We start from the raw sequence: 20,300 nt of genomic DNA, 5'->3' as shown, positions 1-20,300 counted from the left end.
TATATCCCAAGTTTAAAGTATAAAATCACAGCAAGCTTTCCCAAGGTAAAAATAGTTCTGCCATCTGTCAGCTTCAGGTACAGCTATTGTCAGAAGTTCTACATATGCCCCCAACAAAGATACCTAACTGACTCCAGCCTCAGTCCATTAATATCTAGAATGACAAGCTATATAAACAGCAGCCTTTAACCCTAATGCTGGATGCCTTTTTAACCAGGTTTTGCTAACATTCATCAAAAGAATGATCAGCACATTTCAAAATGTGAAAACTGAGAAAATCAAAACTGAAAAACACTCCTTAAAATGTCCAACCCACAAGTGAACGGCAACAATCAAACTAGAACACAAGCTCCCTCAGCCTGAGTCACGTCATCTTCATCAGGGTGTTTTGTCACAGAGGAAGTATGAATCCTCATACGGGAAGCCAAATTCCAAATCACACCAAAGGAAACACATCAAAGTTTCTGATTCTAGACTCCAAACAGAGGGTAACTTGGAAAAGGGAAGGCACTGGGGTTATTTCCAAAAGGGACTCTAAGTAAGAAGATTGGCATTCTCTCTTGACAGAAGAAGGAAAATACAAAATTGAATGGAGGAAGGAGGGGAGGATGCAGTGCTTCAAACAGTCAAAAAATCACTTTCACACCATTAAACCTGATCAAGTTGCACTAGGATGGCAACACAAGTCACATAACCAGCACAGCAAAGTATCCTTTACTGTGTGCAATCAGCGATACACGTAATTGAGGTCCTTTAATAATGTCCAATTCCTCTATCACCAGGACAGAAATGACTAGCCTTAAAGCAGCACAGACCAGCATTCCATATAATGATGTAGCAGCATAAACTGTGAGCAGTTGGCTTACACAGCAGTGAGTACAGCAGCAGCTGTTCAGCAGTTACAGCCCTGCCTCTTCAACAGTGTTCTGAACACAGATTTACAGATGGCAATAAAATAAGATAAAAACTGTTCAGGCAAGTAGGAACAAAGTAATGAAGATGCCCAACTGTTCCCAAGGATAATTATGAATTAAATTACAGAAAAAATTAGGGCAAAGATCCCTGACAGTCTATCATTCCAAACATAGCTATGTCAGGATATTTGGACTATGACCCCTTCCAAACGCATTATTTGTTTTTAATGGGTATTATACAAAAATCTTCAATTAAGTCAGAGGCAGAGGTCTCACAAATGCCTCCATACCTTGCAGGAAATGAGGAAATGAATTCTAGGTATGAAAGGCAGCAATTAATGTCAACCAGCTATCCTGGACTGGGCCCAAGACTGAACATGTGCTCCCAGTGCTGCTGAGGGTCATTATCAGCCTGGTGGGGCCTACTCTACCAGATGTACACTGGGATGGAGTTCCCTTGTGGAAGGAGAGGACATAGAAGCTTCAGTTCCTGCTATGTCTGTCAAAGCCCTCGGCCTTACAAACAAGCGAAGCATAAAGATGACCTCTAGTAAGGCTGAAATTCATGAACTCACTCAAGTTCCCACAGTGACCAGGGAAGAAGTCCTAACAGAGCAAACAACAAGCAGACACTGCCATTTTTATCTTCTTCTGCGGGTCCCTGGCTTCTCGGTACCTGCAGCTGAGGCCTTTGCTCTGACCACGTACCATATGCAGTTTAATTTCCTCCCAACCTGCAGTGTGTATATTGTCAGAATTTGTGGGGTTATTTCTCTTTGTGTTTTACTGTTTGTTTACCTGGTTTGTTTTCAGGGTTTTTTTTTTGTTTTTTTTTTTTCCCCTGTAAAAATTGAATCTAGAGAACTCAGAGCAGAAGAGGGAAAGTTTACAATGGGCAAGTCCTTTGACACAGCCCTGTCTTCCTAACACAAACACACGCTTGAGAACTGAGTAGATATGTGGCAGTGACCCTCAACTAGGCTACTGATTAGACAACAGTCCTCATGTCTTTACTTTCCATGAGATTACACTGAGAATTTCCAACGTCAAATTATGAAAGGCAAGGAAGGATTCTTGAGAAAACCTCAGCATCCATGGACACAGATTTGTGTGTTCATGCACCTCTTCAATCTCAAAGCAGAAAAACAGTTGGAGGACAAAAGCCTGGAATAAATATGGAAGAAACTACTTCTGGAATAAGGCTTTTGCACTTCACAGACAACAGACAAATCAAAGCAAAGCTACCCCTGCCTGCTTTTCTCATGCATCTCTTTCAGTGTCTCTAAAATGTGCCAAGAAAATAGCATGAAATAGAAGTTACTGATCTGCCTTGCTATAATTGGATGCAGCCATATATAATCATGTCAACCTAATGTCACAAGCAAAATAAAACTCGTGACTTTGATGTGTGAAGACCTCTATCTCCATAACATAAGGTACCTTCCATCGAAGTTGCCCTCTGACTAAGGACTGACATCTTATATGTGACATCTGCTGCCATAGGCCCAGGCACTCCTATCTTGTGAAGATGTTTTATTTGTCAAGGAAGTCATGCATAATTTTTTCTCTAGGTAAGATTCTGTATTTCTAAAATTTGTATAAACCCCAAAGGTATGTTCAGTCACAGGACAGAAAGAGCATTTGAAATACCCAGCTTCTCCTTCCGCGCCTTTGACATATCTCTGCTCCAAATGGGACAGCCTTGGAGCAAGGGAAAGAGAAGTCCAGCCTCAAGGTCCTAATAAGTCTTGTCCAACTGGGCTAGCAAAGGTGGCCTAAGGTAATGGTACTTCTAGAAACCTGGATGTTTGACAGTTTGGAAATGCCTGGGAAGATCTAAGACCACCAAGTCTTTACAGAACACTCAGAAATGGCTTTTCCTGAACTAAATGAAATTATGTTCTTGGATTTAAGGCAAACACAGCACAAAAAAGTGTTCTCTTCACAAGAAGTTCTGTCACAGAGTTCAGAAAGGTTTCATGGCAATGATGGAGCACAGCTGCCATCCTGGGGAACCAGTCACACCTCAGTCACCAGAGCTGTAAAGAAAAAGCCCTTCAAACACATTTGTGGAAAAGATACAGGGTCAGAATTAATGGTTTCAACTTGCCTGCTCTCTCTCATACTTAAACACATGCAAAGCATGCACAGAAATCCTTAAAGCAAACTGGATGGCAGTCAGAGGTTGCATTCTACCTGGTATAAAGAAAAAGTCACAGGCCTAGCTCAGGGGAACTGTGTGCGGCAAATGAACGCACATGCGAAGCTTTCTTCTCTGAAGGGAAAACATAAAATTCTTTGGGAGAACCCTCTTACATGGCCAGAGTTGTGTCTTTCAGGGTTTGCATAACACAGAAGCACAGAGACTGCAAAAGACTTCTAAATTAATGGTGACACAACTACCCCTCAAAAAAGCTCCCATTGGGAAAGGGCTTCAGACAGGAGGCCATAGTGTAGGGTATAGAGCAGTAGCTGTAACCTACCCAGAACCCCTCTGTACTGATCTACTGGGGCTTGGAAAATGACCCAGCAGAGATTCAGATTAGAAACTATAAAGAAAACATCATTTAAGATAGCCACAGAATGTCCCCAAGGCCTCACATTATCTTCCTGATCAAATCCAGCTATCCAAGCCCTTTTCTTAATTCCTTTCATCATGAATAATGGAAAGAAGGGAATGAAAAAGGAAAAGGGCACATGGGCAAAGCCTCCATCTTCTACTACCTCCTTGTAAAAGCAAAACTTGTTACACTGGATGAGTAAGAAGCAGATTTAAAGACATTAACCTCAGACAGAACTTGGTTTCTCAGTCAGCAGAAAAACACTTTTTTTCTGAATTGTCTGTCATTTCAGTGGATATTACAGGTGCTACAGACGCCTATAAAAGCAAAACAATATGAGTAAAAGCACATGCAGCACCTCCCCTGGATAAGAATTGCTGAGCAAGCGATGCTCTCGTCAGCAGTGGTTCTGAACTTTCAGACTCATTCTGCTCTGTGCACAAGTGGCAGTTCAAGAGGCAACAAAGACGCTAGAAATGAAGCCCTCTGTGGCTAGTGAGGAAAGTACTCTATAACCACAGAATGATGACGGTCTACTTGCAAAGCACATTCAGGTTTTGATGCAGGACACAAACATTTAAGGAATGTTGTTTCCTTAGTTGTACAAGAGGAAACAAAATTCACAGATGGATGAGCAAAGCAGAACTTTCCCAGGAAGTTCTTGCTTCAGTCAGTGCAGATAGGTACAGGCATCCAAAAAAGTAACATTGGCACTAAGTCCTTTAGGACTTTGATGACACAGTTTCGTTAATCATTGGCACTAAGTCCTTTAGGACTTTGATGACACAGTTTCGTTACACACAGTAACACCACTATTTGCAGGAACGCTTTTATATGTAGAACCATTCATATATAAAGTCACTAAAAGAACCTGTCTCCCTTTTACAAAAGGGATGGTTGAGCTTTCCATTGTTCCCAAGCAGTGCAATTAGTTTTTGCTGAGAAAGATCACAAAGCCAGTTCTGTTGATTTATGAGAACTTGCACTACACTAACAACTACTGGCATGAGGAAACAGCATGCAGACACCCTATGCATAAATGTCTTGCTCTGGTTGTATGTAGTGTCTTCACTGGACAGCCTAGGAATGGTTAAGCAATTCCAAAATCAGCAAGACATAAGCAATTGCAGAAGGCTCTGGCAGCTACCATCACTTAAGGTGGCAGTGTCAGATGAAGGCAAAAGGGACAAAGGGTTGGAACCAATGGAAAAACAATGCACAGAATAAGTGAAATATCTAAAATCATAAGAGCATCATAACTGCCAAAACCTCAGTGTGTTTCCCCCTCTTGCCAGCTTGAGTGACCATGTTCTTTTTCTGTTCAGTGAGTGCTTCGACATTATGCTCAATAACCTGGCCATAGGGGTAAATCTGGGCCTCCACCATGATGCTGTCTCATGACACTTGGTAAGTATAGGACTGCATCAGCAGAAAAATGCCACAAGCAGAGGACCTGCTACACTCCACAGTGCTTCTCTGATTCCTTTCAACAAGCCAATTCCAATATGAAAACACTTTTATAGCCCAGAGCCAAAGCCATTATCTGCCTCCTTTGACCACATACAGTTTAGCAGGTACGCTGGCCAAGATGTAGTAGTTTCTAGTAACAATGTGTCATCTGGGTGCCATCTAGAGGCTGCTATGGGGTGCCTGGTCACACCTAGCTTGCACAGAGAAATATACTCCCTTTAATAAATACAAACTGCATTCCGGTGTCTTGCTGTGCTGCAGTCAAAAGCCACACCAGTAAACTCCTCAGTACTGCTTTAGCTTTAGCTCCAGCCAGATAAGACTGCCCAGCATATGAAGAGGTGAGGCAACGAAGAAGCATGAAGATTTATTGTGTTAAGTAGAAGATAAATATGCAAGCTGTCATTTCTACAGTACGACCACACAAACCTGAAAAGTTCATGGCTCCCTGTATCTTGCATTTGTGGTTTAATTCTTCCGTTTTACAAACTGCAGTTTGCACCAGGAACACACTTGTTTTCAGTGCAGCAATATCAGACACAACCATTACAAAAATATTTGCATATTTATTCTCACAAGTGCATCAAAGACTGACAGCTTATTTGTACCAAAAGAAATTCTACATTTTAGCCAAGTTACTAACTAGGTAGGTTCATTCTTGAAATGTAAAGTTTAAACTATATAAATAATTAATATTTTTACTGTTCTGAAATATAAAAAGTTTTTTTTTTTGTCAACACAACAATATAATGCGTCAAATAAAATTCGGAACGTGAAGAGCTCAAATTCAGACTCCAGCAACCTGCCTGCATCTGCATTCCTTACATTGCAATGCTCCCTCTGCTGGCAAATTTAAAAGGGAATAATACATTGCTTCCTTGGACTTCTGCCTTCAACACATGGAAAGCTTATATTGCTAGATTTCTGATTAACTTTTCATGAAAACAGGGATACATTTTGCTTGCCCTATCATGGCAAGTCAATAGCCTTCCTCCCTCCCTCCCTCCTACTCTCCCCCTATGTTAACACAGAAAAGCTCAAGACTGCCCCAGAATAAAAAAAAAAAAACAACAAAACAAAAGTTCCCAAAGTTACTGTGTTCATGTAGAAAACAGAGTGTGAAGATATGTGCAGGAAACATTACTGCTCCTGTGAAACTGGGGACTAAGCTCTTGCCTCAGTCATGGAGGCAACTGTACATCTGCCTCTAACTTTCGCCATTAATCTCTCTCCAAGGCAGATGCATAGATGTATTTACCTTTTCTGCAACTCAGTTCTTTCCTTTAGAAGCCATTCTGTTTTCTTGAGTGCCTTTGAGAAATTGTAGAAAGAATGCTGAATCGGAGGAGTAGAAAAACAACAAAAACTTCAAAGACAAGGGAAATGTCTCCAAAGAGGAAAGCTATTGGAAAAAAGACTCCATTAAAGACAAAGAGTGGTCCAAGAAATCCTAAGTGTATGTGTGCACACATAGCCACAAGATACCTACTGATGTTACCTCACTGATCAGCACTTCAGTGTTCAAGTATGGGTCTGAAGAGAAGGTGGAAGTGCAAAGTCATTAGATATATGGCTTGTTTGTCTTACAATCTAATCATTCAGCCCATTTTTAGAGCTGTAAGCTTTCTTTGTTCAACCAAGAAAATCATTTATGCAGACAGTTATAAATCAGACTGTTAATTAAAAGAGCATTTTGAAGGAAAGGATAAAGCCTGGGAGACACAAGGCAGTGACTGATACAGAATTCTGTTTTTCCTGACCTCCTCCTACCACTGCTGGAAGCATCATCACAAATTGCCCCATACACTCAGCCACTGCATCTTCCTCTTGATTATGTTGTCTGCTTTTGAACTAATATTTCTGCGGTCATGGTACTCCTTTTTATCAGCCCTTTTACAATATTATTACACCAAACACCCTTCCTCTGGCACATCGTACTGCTGAGTTCCTAGATGCTACAAAACTCATGACCTAATTGTGCTAAGTGCTGGATAAACATGGTGAGAGTCTGCCCCATAGTGCTTATAGTCTAATTATGTATGATGAAGGGAGGGAAACAGGGAGAGGGAGGACAAACTATCTTCATTTTACATATTTAAATGACTTGCTCAAGTCATACCAGAGCATCTGCAGCAGAGCCAGGAATTCACCCACCTCAGCCCCTGTTCATTACCTTTATCTTTTCATTTCTCTGTTGAGTCTAATGCCTTTCTGAGGGTTGAGGTCTCCTCACACAGACTACTATGCAAACAAAGGAGAAAACCTCAAGGGCAGTGAGGGAAGAGACATGACTAAAAGGCCTGTATATACATCATCTGGGGACTGGCAGGGCTAGCAGAACAGAAATGCACCTAACATTTGTAGATTCCTTCTTACTGCCTTTTAGGCAGGACTGCATTCTACGAGAAGGCAGAAGTGAGATGGGCTCTGTGGGACAATCAGTTAACCATGAACCCCTATTATGTGGCATGAATAATAATAAATAATATGTATAAATCATTATTCTTTCATATGTCCCAGTCTGACTTGCCATTACTAACTAAGGTTCTTGGTAGCTTTAACTAAGAGCTTTGCCAACAAAGTCAGTCTGACCTTGATAGTCAGGGTTTTTTCCTCCTTTTCTTGTCATTGACCTTCATCTCCAGGTTAACTCCTGCTCTTTATCACTCCATATGCATAAAATACATTAGGACTTCCTCTCCCCAACTGCCCCTACTGACCTCCAGTAGCTGCTTCTCACACAGTTGCCCTGAAGGTAATAAGCTGGCCTCTGGACTATTGCTAATGTTATGCAGAAAGCCGGTTGACAGGCTTTGTAGCCAAAGGCAGTTCTTATAAGCAGACTGCATCAGACCTGGAGTCAGCAGTAAAATGAGGAACATGGGAAGGATGAGTCTCAGACGTAGAACAAAGACAGACTAAGTCTTGCTCACAAGTTCAGGAAGTGAACTGAATCCAGCAAGTTTGCATCCTTATAACCTGTTTGAGTTTAAGCTAGCTGGGTGACATGAGATTCCAGTGCCAGCAACCTGCTCAGTCTCTTCCTCCTCTTCACAGTGGTTAAGAAATCTCCTCAGTGAGCTTTTAAAAGCAGAAATAACATATACTGTATAAAATAACAAATTTCAAGAAAAACTTAACTAGCAACACTGTTACAGAGCATGGAGTCAGCTGCAGGAAGTTGTGCCGTTTGCAAAGACCTTTTTTGCAAACCCTTTCCACATGACCAAAAGTAGAAAGGCTATTTACAGGTATTTTAACACCGCCACTATAGGCACAAGAACTGCATCAATGCTAGGCCTGATCTGCAGCTGAAACACGTGATCAGAGTGCACTGCTCCTATTCAAGCTCAAACCCTTTCTGTGTCCACATGGCTCACTGCAAGGAAGAGAAGGCCTTTCTTGTTGAGTGTCCAGAGGTTCAGATCTGGACCGAAGGTGAAGTGCCCTGCACACTATTACATGGGGATGCAAGGCCATTCAGCTGTTGGGGCTTAGGAAGTGACTCCAGTGCCTTTTTTGATGTAGCTACCTAGTATCCAGCTTAATGCCTCACTTCTCCTTTGACCCCAGATAGCTGATTTCATCTTAGTTCCTCCTCTAAAACAATGGTAACACCTGCTGACCTCAGAGCTGCACTGCAAATACAAGATTAAATGAATGAAACCTCCTGACTCATGAGATGAATTGAGGTCACATAAGCCCTGCCTTATATTTCAAGATCCACAAGGGTTGTATGAATCTGTGACCAAAATGCTCCCTTCTCTCTCTGAGATCCTGCTCATTTCCAGGAACCTTTTAGCACAGTGATGACTTCATTTGAGGTCACTTGATTGGATTTAGATTAGATTTACTAACTCACTACACGGGTGAGTTACTATAATTACCAACTGTGCTTTTGCCACAAGACTCCTGCCTCATTCATGTACATGGCTTCCAGGGATTTTCTGACACTCCCAGAATACATGTCTAAAACAATAGATACAGCATTTACAGTGGCATGGGGAACCTAAGCTTAGCACAGGTAAGACCTCTGTGGGAATCTTCAAGAAATCTTGATGTGTATTCTATATCAGGATGCACAGAGCAAGTGGCAATAGTCAAAAGAATCATAGAATCAGAAACTGGTTTGGGTTGGAAGGGACCTTAAAGCTCATCCGGTTCCAACCCCCTGCCATGGCAGGGACACCTTCCACTAGAGCAGGTTGCTCCAAACCCTGTCCAACCTGGCCTTGAACACTGCCAGGGATGGGGCAGCCACAGCTTCTCTGGGCACCCTGTGCCAGCACCTCAGCACCCTCACACAGAAGAGCTTCTTCCTAATGTTTGACCTCAATTTCTTCTCTGTCAGTGTAAAACCATTCCCTTTTGTCCTAGCAAGAAGAACAAGAATGATCTAGGATGAAAAAGCTATGGAAAAATATTTAAAGTACAGCGTGCAGTCCAGAAAGAGAACACAATGTAAAAAGAATCTTTAACTAGTGATACAAAGTAGTAATCTTCTCTCCAAATGTACGACAGATAAAACAAGACCTAAAGGAAACAGGTTAAGACTGAAAGAGAGAAAATCAAAAAGCCACCAACAGCATGGATAATGAAAAACTGGACAGCTTGCCTAGGGGATAGCATGGAGTCACCACCACTTTCTGACTTTAAATATAGATTAGATACACATCTGAGAGGAATGACATAGGTAGAGCTGACCTCAGTGGAAGGACAGATGAGAACACCTTTTTGGGCTCCTTGTAGCCCTCTAATTCAGTAATTATTAACTTACAGATGCTCATTCAGTTGTTTTACTGTGATAGGCAGGCCCAGGGGGGGCATTATAAAAGAGGTGACACAGAGAGCAGTCATAAGCAAAGTACTCTTGTAGCACTCCAGCTCTACATGCAACCCACATTGCTCTCTGCAACTACAGGCAGCCACATATTAGGTGCAGAGCTCAGAAAAGGCCCAAGAATATCCCCTGAAGAGATGAGGGGTCTAGAAAGCATGACATACAAGAAAAGCCTCAAAGAACCAGACCCACACTTTAGCATAGAAAAGACCTCACACTGCAAAACAGCACATACCACCCAGTCCTTTTAACTGCAGTGTTTCATTTCAAGCCTCAAAACTGCAATATGACAGACACCCAAAAGGACAGAAGTTGTCCACACCTTAGGTCCTCTGGCACCTAACTAGGATCACAAATTATATCCATTTAGTTCTTCAGGTGGAGGAACTGCTTCTTGGTCTGTCATACCTTTTTAATACCAAGGGATATTCAAGGATTGCAGCTCAAGTGTTCATTTTGGATTCCCTAAACTTTAGCAACAAAGCATGTCACTGATTAGTTCAGTGAGAAGGATCTGGCTTTCTGTATTGTAAGGTTAGGGCTGTAGGATGTGAGAGAAGCTGTAATAAATTATCACACACAGTTTCTCCAACTTGGCAATGTGCAGAAAGGAGGAAAAGATCTTGCAGAAGAAAATCCAGGGCAGCAGGACTGTGAGCAGGAAGCAGGAGTGGAGGGGTTTATATCAAAAGTCATTCATTCCTCAACTGCTCCCAGGCTCCCAAACTGCCTTGCATATTTACCTACATAGTAGCAAATTACCCCATGTGGTAGGGAACAGTCAGAGGTGAGAAAGATCCAGTTGCTCCATACCACAATTCCTCACCTAGCCACTTGCATACACAGAAAAATTTGGGAGCTTATCAATTCAAACAAAGATGTGCATTTTATGCCAAACTCCAGCTTTCAGCACTGCAGAGTCAGGACTACAGTACCTATAGCCTAGTGATTTTGATTGGCACAACACTGGCCTTAGAACCATTACCAGGTCAACAAAAACCATGCAAAAGCTGTCTCATTTGATGCCATCAGCTCAAGAAAAATGCACAGAGACCTGTGTGAACATCCAAAAAAGCTGTAAAACTTTAGTTAACAAAACAGACCTCAACTTTGCTCATAACCACAAAGATCAAGTGACATTTAAAAGGAAGCAAAAAGATGCAAATCATGCATTTTTAGGTCTTTGAAGATCCTGCTATCACTGCTCCAGATCAGAGCACAGTTCATGTTCTCTTCAGTCAGCCTTTTTGCTTGTTCCAATGCTGAATACACAAAGAGCACCAGATATTTTTAATCTCAGTAATTTTTTTCATTACCTGACAGAAATAGCACTAATAAGAGGCATTAGAGGTACAATACTCAATTGCTCAGGACAGCCTAAACATTTAATTACATTATGGTAGCTAATCACAAATAATTGCCTTAGGGAAGTCAGGGCAGCTGTGAGTGGATGCAGCTTGCCTGCTCAGCACATGGCACAGAGTTCAGCAAGGACAAAGCAAGCGGCACAAGGAGAAACATCTTAAAACCACTCAAAACCACCATTTCCTCTTAGCCTTTTGGAGAGAGACTACTTCAGCTTGCCTCTGTGCAGCTCAATGGTAATTACCTTGTTTGAAGAGTCCATTGCCATGTACACTCTATAAGTGTATAGAGTGTACAGTAAAATAGTACAGTAAAATAACTCCTCTTATTTTACTATAAGTTTAGAGTCCTCTTATTTTACTACCATTTACTACCATTATTTATAAATAAGTCCTCTTATTTTACTACCACTTCTGCTACCAATTGTCCTTTTCTTGGATCTGGCTCCATCAAGTTTCCTTATCACTGTATCCATTCTTCCGAACCCTGTTATTGCCTTACAAAATGGCTAGTTCCACTGATCTGACAGAGAGAATCAAGTAGAGGGTTGATTATCAGAATCAAAAATGTTGTTAAAATCATATGCCCTTTAATGAAAAAGAAATAAAACCAACCAACCAAGACACACATACAAAGAAAAAGAAAGAGGAAAAGAAAAAGGAAAAGCAAAAGCAAAAAGGAAAAGAAAGGAACTGATCCTCCTGTCCTGTCTCCTGCCACTAGACAGAAGTAGGAAGCCTAGACTAAAATTGAGCAGAATACTGTGAACTGAGATATGTTACAGCACAACTTCTATGACTCAGTCTTATTCCACAGGTATGTCAAATATGGACTTATATCTATGATGCCCATTGGCCTGTCCCCTCCTTATATATTATTTATTATTAACTGTGTTTATTTACAGATATCTATATTGATCTGATGCTTTATCGCATGACCATTATATTCCAAAGCACAACAGATAAGGACCGATGGAGGTTTCCACAAATCTTAGATCTTACATAAATGAATTCTGTTCCTATGTATTATAAAGGGCTAAGAAGATTTCCTTCAGGCATTAAACAGCCTCCTTTTGTACCAAGCTTAAAACTCCATTGATAGCAGTATTTCTCTGCCAGCTCTTTTAAGCAGAAGCCTCCAGCCAGCACATCAATATACAAGAATCAGTGCAGGCACCACTTCTGCTATTGCTCCTCACCAAAAGCCTCCACACAAGATTTAAGTCTTGCAAAAGACAAAAAGCAAGCCATTGCATGTAACACCAGGCAGCCAAAACCTTCATTCCAGAGAGGAAAGGGTTTTATTTAAGTGTTCAAGTAGTGATGGATAACTGCATGATAACCTGCAGGACTGCAACTTAGTCTAGAGTTAGGATTCTGTATAACAATAGACCCACAGTTTCAACAGTCTGGTCCCAGATGCCCTTGTTCAGTCTTCTGTCACCCTTTTCTAGTTACTTTGCAATCAACAGCCTACCTGGAGGTTCCTGACCCTCCTGTGTTTTGTATGTGAAGTGGCAGGATATCTCAGGTCCCAGACCAACTGCTGTCTCCCCATTACCGGTGCAGATGACGCTGGGCTGTGACAAGATGGGATGAATTGATTTTGCTTCTCTTGGTTGTATTTTGTTGTGAGAACAGGGGCTATTTTCTTTCCCCAGCAGTAGCAATGATTACAGCAATTATCATTTCTTATCTTCCAGGTATTACTAGTGCCACTCCAGTTCTCCCACTGCTTTGTCAAAGCTGAAATAAAGGTGGGACAAGGTTTCTGCAGCACTCTCTCCATCTGCGATCCCAGCTCCACTGCCTGGGCCAGAGTTAAGGTACTAAGTTCCATCAAGAGCTTCTCCCGAATTCGCCAGTCTGCTGCTTTGTCAATTAGCTGGTCCAGGATCAGCTCCTCCTGCCAACAGCCAAAAGCACAGACTGATGCCAATTCTCGTAGTGCCAAAGCAAAAGTGGCAAAATTTTCCCCTGGCAGTTGTGCCCGCTGCCTGAACTGGAATCTCTGCAATACGAAGCTCTGCCTGGGCCCTGAAAACTTCTTCATTGTTTCTTCAAAGGAAGCAGCTGAAACCAGGCTTGTAAAAATGCTCTGATCTTTCACATCCAAAGACTGGAGAACAGTCCTCAGGGAGTCATTAGGTTTCACTCATGTATCAGCCAAATCTCACAATCAGCCACTGACTGCAGGGGCCTGAGAGATTTCACGGTTCCAGCAATACGTAGGACATAAACCAGAAGGAAGATGCAATCAGAACTCCCCAGTCTTCACTGCCACCACTGCGCAGGTCCACATGTATTCCCAGTACCTCTGAACAAGAGCACAGCGGCACATCACAGACACTTTGCCTCTTGTCACAGGAAGTAATTTCTTGACACCCAAAAGACTCCTGCCTTCCAGCCCAGGTTGTCTGGCTGGGCAGGAAATACAGTGCTCCTCCCATGCACGCAGTGTGGGTGAGAGCTGCATGGGAGGAGAAAATGGAATGGGAAGGAAATGAGAAGATGAGATGGGAAGACTCTCTCCCCTGCTAAGATGTTTTTGTTGCATGCCCTAATGCCCTAAACTAAGGCTTGTCAAATGTTTAATGGGAATCAAATGTAAAATCCAGGTTTAGTGGTTTTACAATAATTAACAGCACATTCTTCATCAGCAGAACAATCCCCACATGCCACAGAGGCATATGTAGAAAAGCGCAATGAGATGGCACTGGACATCAGCCTTCATGTGGGCTGACATATGTAAACTGTCAGATTTTTCTTCAATGTCTAACAAACATGCCTAAGAATGGCATCCTCCTGTGCCAGAGCCTAGTGATCTATTCAAAAGTGGCACCATTTCACTAGCAGTTTACAGAGATCAATCCCATACGCATGTAAGAACAGCCGAACTGTAGAAAGATCATTGTATGGGCAATTTTTCTTCTCAGGGCTGGAGTTTGTACCTGTCTCCATTTTATAGCTTTTTTTAGTGATCACATAGCAGGTACGACTGGAAACACAGCACTTCAAAAGTGTGTGCTGTAGAGAAGATAATGAGAAAGAATCATAGAATCACAGAATGGTTTGGGTTGGAATCCAAACCATTGCAGGCACATGCCATCTGACCTGTGTCTCTAATAGGACTACAAATAATTGGATATACTAGGGATGTCCAGAAAGACCATTCTCTACACACACAGTGTGCTGTGCTCCTTAACCATGTGACCCTTCAAGAAACCATGCCAGGAATGAGTCATTTGACAGCAACATTAATTTGGCCATCTCCATGCACTCTCTTTCCTCAGAGCTGGGAGCTAGAGAAGCTGCTCTTCCAGTGGTAATTTGCTCCCAGCCATCCACTTTCCCAGGAGCCACCAGCCCTTCACCTGTCAAAGGAGTACCAGAATACCTGCTCAGAAATAGAATGGCCATGTCCTGGCAGGACGACTGGGAGTGGACAGGTTAACTGACCTGTCATGCCAAACACACCTGTGAACTGTACTCAGACACCCTTCACTTAAACAGCCAATGCTTTGGTTTGTTTCTTGACTTATAATTATGAAATATTTCCAAGTTAGAGCATTTATGTGGATTAGCTATAAGGGGTTCATATTTTCTCATGAAGCCACCCACTATGCCTAGTAGAACATTTCATTCCTACTTAGCTGTTAGGAAGTTTGCTCCTTTTCAAGCTGTTATTTATAATCCTGAAAGTTCTGCATTCAAAGTCTGCAGGAATGTCAGAGTATTTGCCAAGGAAAAGCAGAGCACCCCACCTGCTATCTAACTGAAGAGAAAACAGATGTATACGTGTGTCCAGTGAATGCCCTCATGATTTACAGGGGAGGACGAGACAGGGAAAGAAGATGCATTCAGCCAAACTATAGAGAGCTCCTTCAGAAAACCATTCTTTTAAGAGTTATGTCTGTAAGGCAGACAAGATACTTCCATGAGGCATAGTCACCAACTGTGACGTTGTGCCCCATGCCATACAGCAGATATGTGGTGGCAGAAAGGAAAACCCTGGGTGTACTTGATGTTCACTTGTGCGGGCACGATGCCACTATACAGGAAACTCTTAATCCTATAGATACAAGTGATAGTACTGCCCACAAATCACACAGGCATATCATTGCCAAGAACACTTCAGTGCTAGGAGTCAAGTGAGTCAAGAGAAGTGGCGTGAGCATTCAGAACACTTATCTAGGCTCTACTCATTAGCAGTACAACACAAAGTATAAAGAGGTGGCTACGCCCTAAGCTTCTATTCACTCTGACTTCAACTGTAAGGACATGACTAAATCACATCATGCCCCATCTTGACAAAAACCCGGGTGGGACAGAAATATGCAAAAAACCTTTGAGCTAGATAAAAAATTATGCACAAATACCATTCTGCAACTTCTTGTCAATTAACCATGATACCACAAGATAAACCTGAGCAGGCAGATCAGATGTTCCTGCTTTCCACCAACTCCAAACTCCATTGACTTGGGAATACAAACAACCTATTCTATTGCAAAGAAAAAAAAAGGTAAATAAAACAGCCAACAAACCAAACCCCACAGCTTGAAAGGCAAACATGATGTTTTCATCAAGTCCTTCCTTTCTGTATCTATTACTTTGCTCTGCATTGGTGTGCCTAAACATGAGTTTTCAACATGAATTGCAGCTGCCTTGCATAAGAGGCATTTTCTCTGCCATCGCCCACCCACTCCTCAGAGATTGCTGGTGTTACTGTTCAGAGGTGACTGCACGCTTGCTCATGTACCAGGAGACATCACGCTTGAACTAGAAATACCAGAAACACACAAAAGCGCATTACTTCTAATACTTGCTGTCACTGATTAAAGCCAAGAACACTGATGTTTCTTTGCCCTCCTTGTAAGAAAGCCACTGGGGTTTTATATGTTTGTGATAGAAATTTGAAGAACAAAATCTTTTCTTTAAAAGATTTTAAATTCCATGGTGTCTGGCCATATTAAACAAGACTTGTGAGTGTAACATGATCAGGAAAGGTCACATTATACAGATTGTCTCTGGATGCCCTATTGGCTTTAAACCACATACGAGATTGTACACCTACAGAACTTTGTGGATATGGAAATTTTCACATGATATATTTATCACTGCACATTTCACTAATAAATCTACTTTTCTTTTTAAATTCATGTCATCTTTCCTCTTTCATCATCCTATTTAGTCTACCTGCTTTCCCCATTTCATCACATTCATTCTGGGGGGTAGATCAGGATCATGCTTTTCTACTAGTTTTTGTTCCAGGGCACAGTGCATTCGTGAGATCATTGCCTTTGCGATCCATTCCCAACCAACGCTGCTAATATTATGTATCCCTGCTCAGGCATTATAAAGATCATCACTGTAAATAGTGTCAGGATTCCATGTGACTTGTAATACCAACAGAGGCTTCCCAGTCAAGAAGTCTCTGACAGTAATAATTAAGAGCCACGTTTGCCATGAGGCCAAATTCCCCTTTCTGTTGGACATTAGCTGGAAGAATCACCACCCTGAAGTTCATTGTGGCTTCCAGCAATGTTTGAGGTGGCAGAGAGCTTGGCAGCCTGTTTTATTAGTTGATACCAGGATCCACCATTAGACAGACTTTTTTCTATCAGAGCAACTTTTGGGTTAGTTGTACTTTGTGAGTACCAAACAAAAAGCTCTGTACAGCCAGAGGTTTGTTTCTGTATTTGATTACTTTCAAAGCTTGACAAACTTCTCCACTCTATTGTGGGATTCAGAAAAATGCATGCGGCTTCTCTCAGATGCCATACCCAAATTATTACAAATATTCCCTTAAACATCAAGAAAATATTCTACCCTGTGAGGGTGCTGAGGTGCCAGCACAGGGTGCCCAGAGAAGCTGTGGCTGCCCCATCCCTGGCAGTGTTCAAGGGCAGGTTGGACGGGGATTGGAGCAGCCTGGTCTGGTAGAAGGTGTCCCTGCCCATGGCAGGAGGTTGGAAGTTGATGAGCTTTAAGGTCCCTTCCAACCCAAACCATTCCATGATTTCCTTGTTCCAGATGTAAACTGTTAGAAACAGAGCTGTGGGTTTTCAGAGGTGCTCATTTCAAGGTACTCAGCAAGCAGATATGTCCTTGCAAACTAGTTAATTTTCTTAAGAAGTTCTGCAGTCTCAGTGATGAAAGAATTATACAGTATCTACAGACTAATACCAAAGTTTTCCTCACTGTAAATAGTAAACTGCCTCCCCAAAAGATCTCAGAGGCAATTCCTCTGCTCATGGCATAGACTAAATTTTCAGAGTCTGCTTTTCCCATTCACTGCTTGGCTGAACTCAACAGCCAAGGAGTGAAGTACTTGCTGTATTTTGAGAATGCAGCATTTACCCAGTCCCTCCAGGTTTAATCAGGCGCAGAGGTTATCTGGGTTACCTGAGCCAGCCATGAAAGATCTACCTGCATGTTTCCTTAGGAGAGACAGAGACCAAAGTGGCTATGAACTGTGAAACAGTTGGTATTAGAATATACACCAAAAAAAAAAAAACAATGACTTAAAGCAGGGAAAACTCAGATCAGCCAGACAAAATAGACAGTTTCCCATGCCCAGTGTCACTGAAGGGGATTTAGGACTTCTCAGCAAACCCACACAAAGGTATTTTTCTAGGAACCACTGTGTATTTTCTGTCATCTCTCAGGTACAGTGGTTTCTCTAGTAGTTTCTCTCCCAGTCCCTGCCATGCCACAGACTTTTACTGTCTTCCCATTCTCCATCCTTTCCGTCAGCTGCACACATGCAGTTAATTTCCTACACTCTTCACTCCAAGTGTCTACCTAATCCAAAATGTAGCTCCTCTCATGCCCTCAGCTACAGCCTTTTCACAGAAGACAGGATGACATACAACACACTGCAAACAAACCAGCTGTTGGTGAGCCCTTTTCAGTAAACTAAGCAGAAGGTTGTTGCAACCCTGAGTTAACACGCCAACACCACTTTGGTTGAATCTAGCCAGACACAGACACTGGAAAACCTGAAGTGAACATCTCATAGCACAGCCTTATGACATCCAACCTTTCCATCACATGCAAGGAAGTAAGGCACATAGGCCAGCAATCAAAGTCTGAGATAAGAACATGACTGCCAGGTACCCTGCTGAGCTTAACAATGCATTTCTTAATCCAAAATTTAAATATATTAGGAAACAAATAACTGCTCCCCTTTTCTAGATTCGCCTTTAGCATGGAAGCATCTGCAAGTTTAAAAGGAGTACTTACCTGAAAGGTCTCCAAAACAGGACACCCGATTTCACATGATAAAAATGTGTCCAGGCATAGAAAGAACACACAGGAGCAAGGAGGCTGCCTCTGCCACTGCACTATCTCTACTACAGCTGAGATGCCTATTTCCCTGAAGAAGCAACACTGAGATTCTTGAAGAAAGAAGGGAATGTCTGTATTAAACAAAAAAGGAAGACATCTGGGGCCCTATGGAACAGGAAATGAGTATCTGGAAGTATTCGTTAAATAAAAGGAACCAGGTGCTTCAAGAATTTTTTCACAGGTTTCCCCCAGTGAGAGTTGTCCAGCTTGGCCTAAACTTTGCCTTTCAGAGTGGTGTACAGAAAGTGAGATACCACAAAGAAGCTTGATTTGCCCTCTTAGCACATTCACCATGCATTCAAGTGAAGGAAGATGTTGCTAATACCCTACAGCACTGAAACAGGTCCTATAGGATCAACTGAAATTGACTTTTTCTAATCACATACCTTGCTGAGCATCAACGTTAAGACGGGGGGAAACTGCATGTGGCATTTTCTACAGCACAGGCAAACATACTATTAGAGCTTTCACTGCAGAATCACATGTCGATTATCAATGTATAAAACAAAAGTAATGAGATTAAAAATGAATTTAGGTTTGTATAAAATTAACAAGAGCAGACTTGCAGAAGGTTGGCACTGTACCTGAATCTCAGTAACTGGGATCTGCAAACAAACCTGTCAAGCTCATAGACTGAATCTCTAGTTTACATTTCACAAATCCCTTTTACTGGTGACTACAGATCTCTAGGGGCAATGCTCAACTCCTACTGAGATACTGGCAGGAACTAAAGTGGTATATGTACACACATAGTGATTTGAAACCATAAATTGTGCATCTTAGCAAAGCTATGAACCCCAGGGCTACAAGACAGACAGGATGTTTGTGATACTCACTAGAGATGCAGGAACACTAAGAAAAACATGCCACCACATGTGATGCGTTTCTGCAGTACCACAAAGCTTTTCATATAAGATATCAAAGCATTTAATATGAATTACCTAAGCCTCCTGGAAGCAATGATTCCCACACAGACATGCAAAGAGGATGGACATGGACAGTAAAGAGGAGGCCGGTTCTGTTGGTTATAGTCCAGACACTCCTGCATTACTATAGATCTAGGAGCTGCTACATGATCATATCAGTTCAACTGTGCGAACTGAAAATCTGTATCAACTGTTTTACAATTGCATGGATTCCATTAGTTTCAAGACTCTAAATATATGGTGCTGGCTCCCAGGAGTTTCATATTTCTATGAAGACCAGTATACGTTAAATGGTTTTTATACTTAATGAAGTTACTCAGAATGTTATCACTGCATCAAAGGTGGCAGGAACAACCCTTCACATGGAATCTGCCTTTCTCTTGCCCCTTAATAAAAGTAAGTAACTAACGGATCAGGCACAGGGAATATACAAGATCATGCCAGTAAATGCTGCTGAGGAAGAGTTGTATTAATCCAATTCCTACCTCCCTCTGTAGATAAAGAAGATTATTGCTCCAGTTCTTCTTCAGTGGCTGCTGGACCCAGTGTGCCAAGTGATCATTAAACACCTCAGAGACAGAGACAGTATGGCAAGCTTGATGCAAATGACTGCCCTAGCAAAACTGTATTCTTGTCACCAGCTGTGTTTCACTGAGTTATCACAATAAACACGCTGCTCACTAAAAAGGCTCTCTGATGAGGCAGGCAGATTGTGGCTCCAACAGTCTTACCTAGAAAAGCTTTCAGAAAATCCTGCTCATTACTCATCAGGCACTGCAGTTTCTGAAGGGAGTATTTCTTACAGAAAGCGTGAATCAGAAGGACAGCTGAAAGACCTCCTGGGTTGGGAGAAGCCCCCTCATTTTGCTTCATTA

General features: G+C 42.0%; 2 protein-coding genes across 2 annotated transcripts in view; both read right to left on the bottom strand.

Moving 5' to 3' along the window:
* PLEKHB2 (pleckstrin homology domain containing B2) overlaps positions 1 to 20,300 on the bottom strand; it is a 469,993-nt gene that overhangs the window by 178,598 nt on the left and 271,095 nt on the right. The gene's annotated exons all lie outside the window — the stretch shown is intronic.
* Positions 1 to 20,300, bottom strand: part of ARHGEF4 (Rho guanine nucleotide exchange factor 4) — a 165,972-nt gene that overhangs the window by 117,657 nt on the left and 28,015 nt on the right.

This window comes from Pezoporus occidentalis, unplaced genomic scaffold (genome assembly GCF_034315485.1).
Source record: "Pezoporus occidentalis ecotype Australia unplaced genomic scaffold, CSIRO_AGI_Poc_V1 ctg233, whole genome shotgun sequence".
In the NCBI taxonomy this organism is placed as follows: domain Eukaryota; kingdom Metazoa; phylum Chordata; class Aves; order Psittaciformes; family Psittacidae; genus Pezoporus; species Pezoporus occidentalis.
The sequence above is the reverse complement of the archived record's forward strand: the minus strand, read 5'-3'. Positions and strand labels throughout refer to the sequence as shown.